This window comes from Haemaphysalis longicornis, unplaced genomic scaffold (assembly GCF_048455015.1).
Source record: "Haemaphysalis longicornis isolate Haplotype H1 unplaced genomic scaffold, Haemaphysalis longicornis Haplotype H1 scaffold_4, whole genome shotgun sequence".
Lineage (NCBI taxonomy): Eukaryota > Metazoa > Arthropoda > Arachnida > Ixodida > Ixodidae > Haemaphysalis > Haemaphysalis longicornis.
This window is the reverse complement of record NW_027526361.1, coordinates 49,330,980-49,337,228: the sequence shown is the minus strand read 5'-3', so window position 1 is coordinate 49,337,228 and position 6,249 is coordinate 49,330,980.

Here is a 6,249-nt window from a genome sequence, read left to right as displayed (position 1 = left end):
CGAGACTCTTAGCAGCCATGTGTGCTGCAGTGTCATTGTCTGCAGAAATGGGCCGCCACCACCTAGAGAGCATGTTCACCGCGAGGCTGCCCACCAAGCTGCAACAGGCGCGAACCGAACGTGCAAAGTCAGCCATACGCAGCATTGGGTATGTTGTTCAGGAGGACGGGACATGTGCTTCATTGTTTTAGTACCCCAAGCGAATGCTGCGTTTACGCAACCATTTTTAAACGAGTTTCTTACAGGGCTCAACGAATTCGGTGGAATTATACCTGCTTCGATCTCTTTGGGTGCCTCCCAGAAAGTTCTTAGCAATTACTGTTATTATTGGCAAGTGTGCTCACTATTACGCTTCTTTTTTTTTTTTTTTTTTGCTTTAGCTAACAACACACCCGCGTTGGAGGGCTATCGTTCTCTGCATATACATTGCGGAGAACTAAAAATACTAATATAAACCACAAATCTATTACAAAAGAAATACTCCGCTTCTAGGAGCTTGGCATTGAACACGTATAAAACAATTTCCACGCATTTGTGACGCTTTAACGGCGCCGCCAAGCACATCATGAGCGCGAAACGCCATTCGGAGTTAAAAAAAAAAAACAACAAGCGCTAAGAAACTTCTCCGGCCTATGCCCGAATACCAACCTGTAAGAAAAGTTCTATTTCGTGGCTTGAAGGATTTCGATACGTATGACCACGCCGAAAGAAGGTATATTTCGCGCTGATCTGGAAATTGACGACCGGCTCACAGCTCAGTTAAATCTGAAAGCGGATGAAGCAAATGTATGCGGTTGCCAATAAATTCCACGCGGTGTTCGTTTAAGCTCAGACCTGCGTGGGATAAACTGCTTATCGGGGGAAGCCAGCTGTAGTGCTTTTCAATTAACACGGTGTCGCGGGGACAGCTCAATGGGATGCGCCCCGTACGGCCAGAGCGCAAAGGTCAATCTACATGGACACTTTAGCGAAATATTATTGATTAAGGAACGCTGGAGTTAAGCAGACCCGTGCATACGGTTTGGGTTCCTGCACCAAACAATACCATGTTCGGTTGCTTCATTCGTACGGCCGTTGACTAGCAGTACGTAAAACTGGTTTTCCATGTATATATCTGTTGAAGCAATTTTTTAACTCAAATTGCGTGATATACCTGACCTTATGGACCCTGTCATTACATCAGGACGCCGCGGGAGGCGGAGTGAAGCGCGTCTGTAAATGAGTGAGTTTGAATGCGAGCGTGAAAAAACTTGACGTAAGTATTTTAAAACTAAGCCATTTCTTTACCTTGTTTTTCTAACCGGGATTTCTTATCCATACAATCCTTATACCCAATGATCATGCTTTGAGCTGCTCGTTGTCACTTTAGGGTGGTCTCTGTCGCAAGGATAGTCTCATCTCGACCGACATGGGCTGATCACTGAAAGATGAGAAAGAGTGAGTAGAAGCAGTAGTAGTAGCAGTATTAGTAGAAAATTTTATCCAGAAAGGAGGATGAGAAGGAGGGGGGGGGGGTGAGCCTCTTTACAGTTACCCCATCTATCTTCAGGTAAAGTTTCATCTTTGTCCAATCCATTTAGTGTGCATGTCTGATGATTTCCTGCCGCCGAGCGTGACAGGATAGGGTGGTTGGTTGGCACAAACTTGCATAGTGCACCTTTAAACCTGCGCTGTATAAGCTAATATGGTATGATCCTGGTGGTGACATAAAGTGTTTCATACTTGCTCAGTTTCTACTGTTGTTTTAACAAATGAGTTATCTAAAGTGAAGCACTAAGCTACAATAAAGCGAAGATTACGAAACGTTAACTTTAGTTTTTGACATTTACTTTGACAGAAAACTTTCTGTGTACCAAAACCTTCCTCATTCGTACAGACAATATTTTTCTTTGTGGCGTACTTGTGGGCCGACATCATAGAGACAACCACGTCAACAAAACTATTTTGAAGCCTGTAATAACATATTACATAACCCGCTGCGGTGGCACAGAGGCTAAGGCGTTGTCCTGCTGAGGCCTAGGACGCGGTTTCGATTCCCGGCCGCGGCAGCCGCTTTCGAGATTTCGGCGCACGTTAAAGATCCCCTGGTGGTCAAAATTAATCCGGAGTCCTCCACCAAGGCGCGCTTCATCGCCTGTGTAGCTTCGGCACGTTCAACCTCAAAATTAAAAAAACAATCAATAACATAAGACACTGTCTAAACAAGATCAGAAATGTGTAAAACCTGCTGTAAGGCTAATAAATCTTTAAATGACGGTGACGAAGCCTAAACACAACTCCTAAAAAGGAAAAAGATATTGTAAAACAAGTGTTAGAAACGACAAAGCATCATCAAAGTAAAAATTTAGTGCTCGTTGTTTCTTGCTTCGATGCGCCGATGTTGTGGCGTGTAGAAGACTACCGATGGTCTGCGTTGGTGCCTGATGGTGACGGCACTGATGACACGACGACGATGAGAGTTGTTGAGGGTTTTAAAACTGTATATTTACACGGAAGACATATACAGGATATTTACAGACTGAAGTAGGCAGAGTAAGAAATAAAGTGGGTTCCTAGGTAAGCTAAGACTTTGTGCCCGCGGCACCCCCGTCAGCGACGGACCCTGACCTAAGACTACCCAATTGGTGAGATCCTCCCTAGCCTGACCTGGCTAGCCCGGCAATACACCGGCCGTGCATAGCACAATAAAACCCTGAGGATGCGACCCCGAGACCTCGGGTCTCGTGGTTTTAATGGGTTACTTAGGCCCCACCCCCGATACACAGGCCAATCGGTATCTCCTGGGCACCTGATAGGATGGATAGGAAGGTAAATCTGATAGGAAGGTAAATCTTGGCCTAAAACACGGTGGGCAACGCCCCCCGTAACCCTCAAACACTGGTCACTCTCTCTCTCTCTCCAGAAAAAAGGAAAGGATCAAAAGCAAACCAAACAAACACGATAAACACCCAAAAACCCGCGAAAACACGTGCAAGCGCCAGGGACACGCTTCCACGAACGCTGTCTGCATCGCCTGTTCCTACGCATCTCGTCCGAGACAGGACAGCTACTCAAGCCAGCTGAAACCCATAAACATCCGTCTTAACGACCCGGCACGTCCCCAAGATTCTCCGCCGTTGACAGGCGATGTCCCGTTAATTGGACCGTGAGCCAGAAACAGCGCGTAGGGACAAAAGGACACGGCGGCCGGCTCAGGCGTCGCCTGTGCCGCGCCCATCCCGGGCCGCAACGTGCGCACCCTCGCACGCCTCTACTCCGTGCGTGCACTGTCCAACAAAAGGAAAGCTATCGCCATAAATCGGCCACTGTCTAACCACAGTTGACAGCTCCACGCTCCCCGTCTCCAGCCGCTCGACGGACCAAATGGTTTTACAACCTGCTAATGGAAACCGCGGTGGGCCCCGAGCCAATGGCCGCCATGCCGTCGGGATGCCATTTGAGTCGCCAGGCTACCAATGTTTTCCCACGGCTACACCATGCACTCAGGCCAAAACAACGCGGCAGTGCAGCTGCGACCCCAGACAATGTGTCCTCCCGCGAGCGGCGTGACCCAGAGACCGCTTGCTCTTAACGAGCTGGCTGCCATAAAGTCATTCATGTGCCCTTCAGGGAACCGCCGCTTCCCACGCGTTCGACTGCAGCGTCACTGACGCCTGGAACTCTTACAATCAAGTTAACTATTCATTACGTCCTCTAAACCGGGTTCCGACCTAGACTAAAATTGTTTCCTTCAATATTTTCAAAAGAAGTTCTTCAGTCACGCTGGTGCAATTTATTCTCATGCTTTTAATCGGCTCAGCAAATAAATACAGCAGTTGCCTGTGGCCTCCTCACATCGATGTCCGCTTTCCAGAACACGCGCCTTTGCGACGGTTTTCGGCAGTTTCACGCGGGAACCGGCAGGCCGGCGGAACAGAAGTGTCCCTGCTGCGGCTTCTCTTCCGGTGGGGCGTGAGAGCCGCACAAGTCGGCGCCTGGCCAGAGAGTTGAGAGGCAGGGACAGCGATTGATCGGGTCGGACAGCATCTTGGCCGGACAAGGATGACCTTTCCCTCCCCGCCGCCGACCACCCACGCCGCCATCGCCGCCACCCCGTCCGTTCCTTTAGGTGACGCGCGCACCAATTTTGTAGTTAGCATGGTCCCCGGTCTATCCCTTTGACGTTCTTTGCCCTCTCCGAGAACTCCGCCCACCACTCAGACAGGGAGCTCTTCTTGCGCCCATGGCCTTAAAATGGTGCACCCGAGCACTTTCAGGAAGTCCACGCGGGGACGAAGAGATGACATTGTTGTCGGCGAGCTCCCGACTTCCCAGAGCATCTGATCGCACGTCACGCCCAGCCACGCAAGAACAAAATTACACCTTCGAAATGACGCAAAACAACTCCAGCATACGAAATTAAAGCAAGCTCAAAAAGAGCAGAACACCCGCTGGCGCATTTTCAGGCAGGGGGCACGCGAGTATGCGAAGGCGGGAAATTTGAAATGGCAGTTAGCGGGTAACGGCGCTGCAGCCCATTATGGCGAATCACTGCTCTGATCTTCCGACAGCTTTCACAGTGAGTGGAACTGCCTTAATTTTTTTTCTTTGGCCGGTCTGGTGATTTACTCACATTTACTGACGAAATGACATGTGGTGGACTAGCAGAATAACAGAGGAGCTGTGAGATGACGGAGGTAGAAATATGGGACGTCCGTTATATCGATGGAGGGAAGAAAAAATAAAGTTCGTGAGCAAAGAACGCACTCGGGCCCCGCAGGACAGGAGTGGCTGGAGATCGGGGTGTGAGGTGTTCATTTCGCAGAGAACGTATACAGGCTGATTGGGATGAGGCTGGCGATGCATAACGAAGTTAGTACCTTCTTTCACTGGCGACGGCGGTAGTTAAGCGGCGGCGCCAAATCCACTCATTTCGAATATGAGATCAGTCTTTCCTTCGTCCCGAACTGGTGGCTAAGGCGCGCTATGTTTCAACACACCTCTTCACAACAGGAAAACGTATTCAGCGCATGACATGCGTTACTAGTTTAGTGAGTGGCAGCATGTTTCTTTGTATAACGTCACTCACTAACGTCCTACATCGTGATGAGACAGAGCCCCGCGCCCTTAATGCGCCGTCTGCTGTTATGCCGGCATAGCCTGCGCTACAATGGCGCAGTACTTCACCAGGCCAGGAAACCCTCACGTAGAGTATTTCACCACGTATTTCATCTGGGTGCTTTTTTGAACGAAGACTAATCCCTTAAAACCGTTAATTTCATCTTGCTTTACACTGAATTTATATTCGAGTAGCTTAAAGGTGTTCTTCGTTGGGTATGGCATTATTTCCTCTTCAGGGGGAACTGCTGCGAGCGACGTGGCACGGCATTCGAAAGTTTTTGCAAGTCAAGCATTAGCTAGCCAAACAATTTCACTTTGCTGTTCCTCACTCACTAAAAACGTGGCCCCATAAACAAGGATGTAAGATAATTGCTCTCGCAGCCTGAATATAGAAAGATAGAGAAGTGAACATCTAGCTTTGTGGAGAAGTAAAGAAAAGATAAGTGAATTTTCTAGAATTCGGTACAATTGAATTTGCTTGTTATTGCGGAATGGGTACACGACGGTCCGGCATCGACTGAACGTATCAATCACGGTTACATTTGCACGTGCGTTAAACGCAAGCGACCCATTTGTTGGCGCCATATTATTCAAACGAAGCTCTGCCACCAAGAAGCAGAGTTAAAAGGGTTGTACTCATTGTCGGAACCTTTCTACAAACAAAAACGTCACTAATGTAAGGATTATATCTTCGTAAGATAAAAATGACATGATATCATTATTTTATTTACGATGACACTGCCCGTCATTGAAAGAAGTTAGTGGAGTTAAAATCTATGTACAGTGTTCTGATTTTCAAACGTTTTAAAGAGCAATAATAATTAGAACTTAACGTAGGAACACCGTTTAAAGTTCTCTCACGACGGTCACTCCGTTGCAATAAAAAGAATGGTAAACGCCATCCAAATGGATAAATTTAAGAAAAGTTCCAAGGAAGAACTGCTTCTTGACTTCGAATAGTAGCAGTCTGAGTGATTCTGGCAATCATCTCAGTCAACTTCTGCGGTGTAGTAAAAGTCAAGACGAGAAGTGCTATCTTTCTCTTTCGACGAAAGAAGTTTCCACCCTCCACCAGCTGTCACGTACCCCTTCACCTTCGGAGTGTCAAGAGGGCGGAACTTCCTTTCACGTCGAACTCACTGCGGACAG